The following is an 11,356-nucleotide window of genomic DNA, read 5'->3' as shown; positions in this document are numbered from 1 at the left end:
ATGTTGAACTAGCTCAGTTAGACCACCCACTTGAGCAGTCTCCCGAAGGACTCCGGCTTCTAGAGGACTTGTCGCAAGGGCTAGTTGGTGAGGACCATGATGGGATGCATTTGGAAGTAGGGCCTTAGCTTTCGAGAAGCTACCCTCAGGAAAAATGTCAGCTTCTCTATGAGCGAATATCTAGACTCTGCTCCAAGGAGTCTTTTACTCATGTAGTAGACATGATACTGGACCTGGCCTTCCTCTCAGACCAGGGCAGCACCGATCGTGTTCTCAGAGACAACCATGTAGAGGAGTAGAGGTTCTCCATCTATGAGCTTAGAAAAAATTAGAGGGTTATCCATGTGCGCCTTTAGTTGCTGGAATGCCTGCTCGCATTCCTCCGTTCACTCGAATCTTTGACCTTCACAGAGGATGTTGAAGAAAGGGATGCACTTATCAGTTGCCTTCGAGACAAAACGACTCGGGGCTACTATTCTTTCCATCAGGCTTTGCACGTCCTTGTGCTTCCTATGGGATGGAATTTCTATCAGAGCTCTGATCTTTTTGGGGTTTGCTTCTATTCCATGGGCGCTGACTACAAAGCCCAGGAACTTCCTGGAGGCAACCCCAAAAGTGCACTTCAGGGCATTCAACTTCATCCCAAACCTGCAGAGGACTGAGAATACTTCCGCCAGATCTTTCACATGGTCGAGGGCTATCCTAGACTTCACCAACATCGTCCATGTAAACCTTCATGTTCCTACCGAGCTGGTTTTTGAACATCCGGTTCACTAATCTTTGATATGTGGCACCAGCATTCTTGAGACCAAAGGGCATCACTTTATAGTAGTAGACCCCTTTGTCTGTTCAGAAACTAGTGGCTCTTGGTCAGCGACATGCATGAAAATATGGTTCTACCCCGAGTACGCGTCCATAAGGGACAAGAGCTCATACCCAGAGGTGGCATCGACCATCTGCTCGATCTTAGGCAAACAAAAACAATCCTTTGGGTAGGCCTTGTTAAGGTCAGAGAAGTCTATTCAGGTCCTCTAGGTGCCATTAGGCTTAGGCACCAGGACCGGGTTTGACAACCACTTCGGGCAGTGGGCTTCTTGGATAAAACCGTTCGTGAGAAGCTTGTCAACTTCTGCATTTAAGGCTTGTGCTCGGGTTGGATCAATGGTCCTCTGCTTCAGCTGCACCGGGGCAACATTAGGATCAATGTTCAAGGTGTGACATATGATGTTCGAGTCAATGCCCATCATATCAGAGTGAGACAAGGCGAAGACATCCTGGTTCTCCTGAGAAAGTCTATCAAGGGCTCTCAAACTTTCGCCTTGAGACTTTTCCCAACCACAGTTTTCCTGTTTGGATTGGAGGTGTCAAGGGTGACCTCCTCGGCCTCCTCCATGGGCTCAATATCCCTGTCTTCCTGAACTCAGGGGTCCAACTCATTGGACTCCCTCTCCTCTTGAACAGCTTGGACCACCCTCTCCTCGGGAGGAGGCTGCTCGGGGACTACCGCCTCAATCACCATTGTCGGATGCTTGAGAGTACACTGTAGCACTAGTGGGCCTCCTTGTGGTCTCCGCGGATGGTGCCTATTACCTCCTCAATGGCATTGTAAGCAGAAGAGCAGTCTATGACTAAAAATGTGCAGTACTTGAAGGCCTGACTAGGCACTTCTCCAAGTGTCATTGGCAGCTTGATCTATCACAGTAGAATAAGACCTTCCCTCGAGAACCCATAAAGAGTGGAGGTGCAAGGGTACAGGTCACTAGTAGTCAACCCAATCCTCTTAAAGGATAACTTGAATAGGATGTTCACAAAACTCCTATTATCCACTAGGATCTGAGCCACCATTTTGTTGGAGATTTGGCTCTCGACCACTAAAGGATCGTGGTGGGAAAAATGAAATCTCTGAGCATTGTCCTCAGAGAATGTGATGACATGACCCGTCATTCGAGGCATTTGTGCTAGCAACTGAGCTAGTGCCATCACTTCATCGTCATGGTTTAGGGCCCATGCATAGTGATTCTGTGAACCCTTGATGTGCCCCCCAAGTGGGATCCTCCAGAGATAGTCCTTACTTTCTCGTTCACCGGGGGAGGTCAATGGGTTATATACTGCTGTGGGGTCACGGGCACTTGGCCTAGAGCCTGAGGGACTGCCTATTGTGGAGGTAATCTTGTGGCTGGAGCCTGGGCTGCGCGTGCTCTGACCATAACATACTGGTGGAGGTGCCCTAGTTTAATGAGACTCTAAATCTCATCTCTAAGTTTCCTGCAATCATTGGTGTGGTGCCCCACATTATTGTGGAATCGAAAAAAACTTAGAGGAATCTATTTTCTCCCAATCCCTTCGCATAGGCTGCAATTTCTTACAATGGACTTGTTGCTCCGTGGCTAGGAAAATATTCTCCCAAGTATCCACTAAGTCCATGTACTTGGAGTATTGTGGAGCGTACTTCTCATCGAGAGTTGCTCCAATTATTTTGGGCTTCTTGCCCTTACCTTTTCCCCTGTGTTTGCTCCCACTGGGGGTCTCACTGGGTGTTGCGGACAGGGCTGGAGCAGCAGTTCCAACACTAAATATAGGCTGAAAAGCATTGTATCCAGTGGGAGCTGCTCCATAGCCTGTTGGGGCGACACTAAAACCAACACTTGGCATGGCGCTGAAGCCAGCTGGTTGAATAGCTGGGCTAAAGTATATGGCGAATACTGGGTTCCCGAAGCCATGACATATGGGAACAACGGAGCAAGGAAAGGGATCGGTCCTCCGAATGCCCCAATTTAGGCATCCTCCCAGTTGATGTACTTTTGGGCTCCACTTATGAAGTCATCGAGCCTGTGGCATTCTCTTCATTGGAGGTCATCCTATAATGGGGAACCTGCTCAGATGCTAACTTGTAGGGCCATCAGCTATTGGCCATCATTGACCCTCTTGGTCCTAGCTGCTTCTTCCTTGAAGTGTTTGATGTAGGTTTCAAGGGTTTTAAGTGGTCCTTGCTTTATGTTGGCCAAAGCATTGATCTCAAAATTCACCTTCAAAGCAGCTATGAATTGTCTTCGAAAGGAGGATGATAGTTGGTGCCAGAAGTGAATTTATCATGGCTTGTGTTTATTGAAACACTCATCTGTTGGTCCCGTCAAATTCAATGGGAAAAGGTGGCATTTAGCGTCTTTGGATAAGCGACGAACTGACATCAGTTTGTTGAACTTTGAGAGATGGTCAATTGGATCCATGCCTCCGCTGTACGAATTGAATTTTGGCATTTTGAAGCCTCAAGGCAATGGGGCTTCCACAATGTGGGGAGGACAAGGCTCCTCATCTTCATCTTCCGAGTCGGTGTCATGACCTTGTCTCCGGGCCATCTTTAGCATTATCCTTTATAAACTCTCCAACTCTGCACGGAGAGAGTCGCGATCTTGGTTGGCACTCTATGCCGAGTGTTCACTCCCTCGAGCATTAAGGTCATCTTGGTGGTCTTGCTGATTTCTTCTCCCAGGATAGTTTTCAGGGATTGCTCTGCTTCTATGAGCGTTCAATTCATCTCGTAGGTCAGGTTGTGCTTGGTGGTGACCACCGTCCTCAGGGTATCCTACTTCTGTTTTCCCCTCAGAGTCAATGTGTAGCGCCCCAAATTTGCTAATAGGACTTATGGCCTTGATTATCGTGCCAGGAGGGCAATAATTATTTTTATTATGCTAATATGTGAATTTAATGACTATATGATTAGAAATGCATGTTTAGGTGAATTAAATATGCATGTGGGCCCCATTTGGTTATCAGGGGCATATTTGTAATTTTAACCCGTTGAGGGCATAATTGTGATATATGTGTGTATTGTGTTTGAGACCACAAGGGTGTAGCAATATATTTGTGATGCACAATCCAAGACGGTTCTAGGGAGTAGTTTAGCTAAATAGTCACAACGGGGTTGAATACCTGGCTCGGGAGGAGCCTAGGGGTATTTTGGGAATACAGTATGTGTTTGGGAATTACTGAGTAGCAGGTAGTAATTTAGCAATTATTTGGGCATGTCGGGATTTATTGGAGATTTATAGGAGTATTTTGAGGAATTAGCGGGAATGGTGCAAATGACTTAATTGCCCTTGGTGGGTTAGAAGGGCTAGGCAATTCTCTAGGGGTATATTGGTCTTTTGGTGAGTAGGCTAACCTTAGGTAACTTAGAACTAACTAGAAACTCAATCACTCAGGTCTCTCGTTCTTTTTCACGTTTCCCTCTCTCTCTCTTGGTCTTTGGAAGAGTTTTGAGAGTTTCGAATAAGATTGTCCAGAAATTGAGGATTCAAGGCTATAATTTGTGAGGAATGAAGCTTGAAGACTTGGGGAATCAACTCAAGCCAGATTTATAACGGAGGTAAGGATCTCATACTGAATTCTCTGAGTAGTTTTCTGTAGCTTTTGGTATGATGGCCTAGGTTCAAGTTTGATTGAATTTTGGTGATAAGCTTAGGTTGTGATGAGGTTTTGTTGAAGTTTTTGGATGCTTTTATTAGTTTTGTTGCTTGGATATGAATCTTAGGAAAAATTCTAGGATTAAGGCTCGGAATTGGTGAGTTTCAGAGAGGTTGGCTTGTGAAATGCATGGGAAATTCTGGGTTTAGTGGTGTGAGCCGCGGCCATGTTCATCAGGCGATGCGGCCCGCTTGACGTAGAGGCCTGGGGGCCTTAGAAATCTGCCTAGGTGTCGTGGCGTAGGGTATAGCGCGTCGTGGCCCGTGTTCACCAACAGAGAGGGCTTTGCCCTCTAACTAGTAGCAGGTTGCGGCCCTAGAGGGCATGTTGTGACTCAAAAGGAGGAAAAAGGGGAAATTGAGGTTTTAAGCTCGGGAGCTCAAATGTTAAGGCTAGGGAAGGATTCTACTACCCGGTTTAGTAAAATCCAAGGTCTCGGAGGCTAAATTTTTATTCCGAAGTTATTTATTTGTTTAAGATTTGATGGATGGTCATTTTAAATGTGTTGTGACTAGGTTTTCAATGAGGTTCGGATTAGGGGACTGTGCTCAGGATCTCATCGGCTTATCAGCTCGAGACATAGGTAAGAAAATTGTTGTACCCGTAGAGCAGGGCACGACCCTATTGTTTGTGTTTCAGGGCACGACCATATTGTTTATGCTTAATACATGTGTGGTTATCTGCGATTATTATGCTATGTTATGCATGTTTGTGAGTGAATGGCGAAGGCCGGGAACGACGAAGGCCGAGAACGGTGAAGGCCGGGAATGACAAGATGCTAGGTATGGCAAGGGGCCCGGATCGGCATTAAGCACACTCAGTGCAGGCTGCTAAGGAAAGATCCTCCTAGGGTGCTAAATATACCACTCAGTGAAGACCGCAACCTAGGGCCAAGTAAAGCGCCTGGGATGGCGTAGGCCGCTATGTGTTAGCGTGTTGGTTGTTTTTCTATATACTATGTAATGTTATGTTATATGTTGAGTTTTCTTGCTGGGCTTTGGTTCATGGGTGCTCTATGGTGCAGGTAAGGACAAAGGGAAGATTGACCAACCATTAGTACGGAGAGTGTGGAGTGATGGGTACATGTTCGACCTACCTGGTTGCCATGACCAAGGTTATTTAGGGGAAAGTACTGTAATGAACTGCTTTGTCGCTTAGGTCAACCATAATTATATTTTTGAGTTGTAATATATTTTCCAAGTAGTATTTTTGGATACCAATTGTATAACTTTCTATGATTTCAATGAATGTCCAATTTTTTATAATTAATGTCACTAAACATATTTTTTTAAATTTAGTCACACGTTTAACCTAAAACCTCGAATAGAGAGCTAATGGCACATTTTTAACTCACATAATGACGACTATAAGGAAGTAGGCCGTTACACAACATATTTGTTATTGACTGTGTTATCCCTCAAAAATCCAGAGATGACGTGGCGAATGAGAAAGAGGCACATGGCATCATAAATCAGGGAAAAACGATGAAGTATTGAAAAAAGACTGATGAGCAAAAAAGATAGGTCCAGACCTATGGGAAGTCGACCAGGCCTAAACCCCTAGGGGTGGTCAGCCTGACATTGTCCCCCTAGGGGTGGTTGGCCTAAACAAGCCCAAGAACCCTTGGGGTGGTCGATCCACCCTATCCTTCGTAGGGTGGTCGACCTACAATCCCAGAGACACTTCACTGGGAAAAACTCACACTCATTCAAACTGAGATCAAGGCCTAGCACCCAGAAGATCAACAGGCCTAGCACCCAGAAGATCAATAGGCCTAGCACCTAGAAGATCACAAGCCTAGCACCCAAGCTCTAAAAGGTCATCGAGCTTAGCACCTAAGTCTCATAGACCAATCAAGACTTAGCCTTTTCTTAAGGGTCTCAATCATCCATTATCAACCACGATCCAGAGAAGACAACGGGAAGACCCACAATCTCATAATCATGGGAAGGGGGGCACGTATCTCCACTCCCAATGATCGTGTACCAAAACACAATCCCCACTCTTACTGATCATGCAACAACCCCTGAGTATTATAAATAAAGGGCCTAGGGCTTCGTTTCAAAGGATCTCTTTTTCTGGAATTTTTGGGATAGATCCTTTTGACGAGGCAGGAGGCCTTTGCTGCAGAAATTGCCCTCCAGAGGACGACTATGGAATGACAACGACGGGAAATAGATGAGCAGGTCCAGAGGATGATCTAGAGAGAGCAGGAAGCTAACCAGAGGCACCAGGAGGCTGTTGTAGCCCTTGAGGCGGCTACCTAGTTAGCCCGAGATAATGCTGAAGCCACTGTTTAGGCGGTGAGGGAGGCTCAGGCCAAAGCAGCAAGAATGTGAGTCCCAGGGGAGGAGTCGAACCCCAAGGATGCCCTCAGAGCCACTTTCCTAGAGATATGATGAAGAGGCATAGTCCAAGACTGCCTCCTCCATGACTAAGAAGAATAACACTTCATCTCGGAGTAGGAATGTTACCAACCTGAAGGCCCCCTCTCAAGGGGACAGACGAAACAACGCAGGAGATGAGGGTCAATCATCTGAGAAGCATGACAGGAATGGAAATGGCCGCTCAAAGTCTCAAAGTTATGTAGGAGGAGAGGATTGAGGATAGGGTCGCATCGAGAAAGGCAAGGCGGACTGTAACGCCCTGGGTAGCCAAGACGGTTACACTGTGTGTTTATAAAGGTGCAAGACTTGCTAATCAAGTCATTTAGTTAGAAACATGTTACTGAAACTATAATTGAACTAGGGTTAAAAGATTTTGGTCTTAAAAGATACATTTCATTTAAATAAACATTTCATACATGGGATCCCAAAAGAAATAGAGTTTAAAGGACAGTTTACAAAATTCTAGGATATATACAACTACTGGCCATTCTAAGGGCAAAATAGACATTTTAGGTTCTCTTGTCCCTGTACCATCCCTCGGTCGTGGCGGCCGATCAGCTGACTATGTACATTCAGCCCGAGAGCTCTCCAACTCAGGACTGGTCCACCTTGCCCTTGCCTTTACCTGCACCACGTGGCACCTGTGAGCCAAGGCCCAACAAGAAAACTATAATGCATAGCATAAGCAACAACCAATAGACAGATAATTCACAAATCATCAACCAAATATACAATAGGTCATATTGCTCACATAAACAATTATACCAACCTACAAGCCAATATTCAGTTATTTAAATAACAAACTCGTTACAATCATTAGTATAAACAACAATAAACTTATCCCACTAACTCTAGCTTGCTTAGGCCCAGCTCAGTGATTATGTACTTAACCTCAGCTACCAGTGGCCGAGCCACGCCTTGTGCGAAAATATTGATTCCGGCACTCTTAGGTCATTTATCACATGTCCCCATGGCATAATACCATCTCATGACATCACATACAAATATAGGGAACTCTTAGTCCCAACATAATCGCATAACCGGGTGCAGTTTCTTACCTTTGTTTCCGAGAACTCTGGTTAAAAGAAACGATCCTCGAGCATAATCTTGTCCGAGCCTTAGTGTACACCTAGTCACAAACGTAACATAGAACCCTCATTAACATTCAATTTCCTAACCTAACCTCAGGACCAATCCCAAGCCCTCAGGAAGTCCCAATTCCACCAAACGGGGTGGTGGAATCGCCCCTCGAGCCTCCAAGCCAAGAACCCTAAGAAAATACCCAAAATCCACTTCTGGAGGTAGGGTAACGCTACAATGCCACAAAGTGGGCGCTACAGCGCAACAAGTAGAGACAAAAATGCCCCCTGAACCAAGCATAGCGCTGTAGCGCTCTAATGTTAGCGCTACAAACAGCACCCACATCACTCTAAGTTCTTCCTTCAAATTTCCCCGAGCCAAAACTCTCTAAAACCCCTCCAGACCTCAACCACACTTCAAATTAAGCCTACCATCAACTACATCTCATCCCACATGGCCCAACAACATCAAACTTGGACACATGCATCATTAAACCTAGATAAACAAGAATTGAGTTTGAAACTCAAGAACTCATTAGAAAAACAAAAAACAACCCAGAAACTCAAATGATCAAGTCCAAAATTATAGCCTTTAATGGAGAATTCAACCCTAGGTAGCTCTCTATGCCCTTCGAGCCTTTAGTTCCTCAGTTCCCAAACTCAAATCCCTTAATTTCCATCCAAAGCTCAAGTTCAGAAATCAATCTCATCAAAACTCAGAAATCTCAAAAACAACCTCAAACCTTACCTTAATTTGATAGTTAATTCCAGCTAACCCTCTTCAATTACTGCAAGAATCAAAGCTCCAAGACTTAGCTTAGACTCTCTCTGAGTTTACAGCTTCAAATTCCACAAGAAATGGTGAGGAAGATAACCATTCGAGAGAGAGAGAGGTTATGTACTCTATGTTTTTCCTTCTTTCTTTCTTCCTTCTCTTTCCTTCAGCTTCTAATATATTCTACAAATCCCACTAAGTCTAAAAAGGCAGAAAGACCCTTATCCTCTTTTAACCATCAAATGACCATTTTGCCCTCCCATTACAACCTAAGCCTTTAAACATTTTAAGGGCATTTTGGTCATTTGTTCCTAATTCCCGCTAATTCCTCAAGTGTTTCTAATATTTACCACTTAATTCCTGTCATCTAATTAATCACCAATTATTTTCCTCAATGTCCAATAGTCTCCAATATATTTCCCAAGTTCCCAGAAATACCCTAGGCTCCCCCCGAGCCGGGTATAAATCCCCACCGTGACTATAACGCTAAATCGCTCACTAGGATCGCCTTGAGCCACCAGCTGCAAATACATCCACATAATAATGTGGTCTCAACAATTTATCATAAATAATCACGCTTATGCCCTCAACGGGCCAAAATTAAAAATATGCCAAAATTACAGTTGCTAAGAATGGTCTCCCCAAAATAATAGGAACATTCTCATCCTCCTCCACATCAAGAACTATAAAATCAGCTGGAAATATAAACTTATCCACCTTTACCAATACATCTTCTATAATGCCACGTGGATGCTTCACAGATTTATCAGCCAGTTGCAATGTTACTGTGGTTGACCTAGCTTCACCCAAACCAAGTCTACGGAATACTGACTAAGGCATTAAATTAATACTTGCCCCCAAATCACAAAGTGCATGCTTACATTCAAACTCCCCAATCGTGCATGGAATAGTAAAACTCCCAAGATCTCGTAACTTTTGAGGAAGTTTTCTTTGCAAAATCGCACTACATTCTTCCGTTAACGCCACTGTTTCATAGTCACCCATATTTCTCTTATTAGAAAGAATCTCCTTCATAAAATTTACATAGCTGGGCATCTGTTCTAATGCTTCTGCGAACGGTATATTTATATGTAGCTTCTTGAACACCACTAAAAACTTTGCAAACTGTTTATCTAAATTATGCTTACGACGTCTTTGTGGATATGGAATTCTAACATGGTGCTCAATACTCACAGGTGGAGTCTCCTCTTCTTTCTTAAGGTCTTTAGTAACCTTTTCATCATTAAACTTCTTTTCTTCTGTACCTTGAGTATTTCCCTTCTGACCTTCTTCTTCTGACTGATTCTTCTTTGGCCCTTCATACCTCGTTCCACTCCTCAAAGTAATAGCTTGGCATTGTTCTTTAGGATTAACTTCTATAGTGCTAGGAAAATTTCCTTGAGCTCTATTAGACATTAAAGTAGCCAATTGCCTTATTTGAGTCTCCAAACTTCTTATGGATGCCATAGTTTCAGTCATAAATTGGTTAAGTACATCAGGTTGGGGTTCAGCTGGTTTCATTGGCATTTGGTGAGGTGGTCTATTTTGTGGTTGATAATATCCAGGTGGAGGGTTTTGGTGTGCATATTGCTGTGGATATGGTGGCCTATTTTTGGCAGGTTGATATTGTGGCTGAGGTGGAGGATAAGGTTGTAGAGTATATTGATTATTGCACCAGAAAAAATTAGGATGATTCTTCCAAGCTGGGGTGTAAGACATGGAATTGGGATTATTAGGTTGTCTTTGGTAATTTCCTATAGCTTATACTTCTTCCATGGGCATGTTATTCATATCTATAGCAAGGCATTGGTTTGGTTGATGGGTTGTACCACACACTTCACAAAGGTTTTGAACTTGCATAGCTTGAGATGGGAGTGTTGTCTTTTGTAGTTGCTTTGTCAAGGCCGCTACTTGAGCTGTAAGCATGGATATAGCATCCAATTCCATCATTCCAGCCACCTTCTTTGGTTATCCCCTTTCAGTTGGCCATTGATAATTATTCATCGCCATCTCCTCTAATAACTCATATGCCTCATTAGCACTTTTACTCATAAAGGCACCTCCCGCTGCGACATCTATAATTTTCCTAGTGGTTCCATTCAACCCATTATAAAAATTATGCACAAGCATCCACTTTTCTATGCCATGGTGTGGACACTTCCTTAACAACTCCTTAAAGCGCTCCCAAGAATCATACAGTGACTCTCCATCCAACTGATAAAAATTATTAATTTCTCCCCTCAATTTTGCAGCCTTCGCTGGAGGAAAGAACTTGGCAAGGAACTTCTGAGCTAACTCCTCCCATGTAGTGATAGAATTCTCCTGTAAAGATATTAGCCAACTCTTCGCCCTGTCCCTTAGTGAAAATGGGAATAACCTCAGTCTTATAGCATCATCACTCACCCCATTCATCTTGAACGTTGCACATAACTCCAGAAAATTAGCTATGTGTAAATTGGGGTCCTCCATTGGCATACCTCCAAACTGAACAGTTGACTGAACCATTTGAAGAATTGCAGGCTTAATCTCAAAATTGTTGGCAGCAATTGTTGGAGGTATAATGCATGAATGCACTCCTGTAACAGTAGGAAGTACATAATCTCTCAAAGTTCTTGGGCCTTGCTCCCTAGGAACTTCTGCAGCCCCTTGAC

The 11,356-nt window shown here is 44.0% G+C and overlaps 1 non-coding gene across 1 annotated transcript; it reads left to right on the top strand.

The window, feature by feature from the left end:
• Positions 1-10,845: 10,845 nt before the first annotated feature.
• LOC133820077 (small nucleolar RNA R71) lies at positions 10,846-10,952 on the top strand. The gene has a single exon (XR_009886511.1). It is a non-coding gene; the product is annotated as a small nucleolar RNA R71 (small nucleolar RNA).
• The last annotated feature ends 404 nt before the right edge of the window (positions 10,953-11,356 follow it).

The sequence above is a fragment of the Humulus lupulus genome, chromosome 2 (genome assembly GCF_963169125.1).
Source record: "Humulus lupulus chromosome 2, drHumLupu1.1, whole genome shotgun sequence".
NCBI lineage: Eukaryota > Viridiplantae > Streptophyta > Magnoliopsida > Rosales > Cannabaceae > Humulus > Humulus lupulus.
The sequence above is the reverse complement of the archived record's forward strand: the minus strand, read 5'-3'. Positions and strand labels throughout refer to the sequence as shown.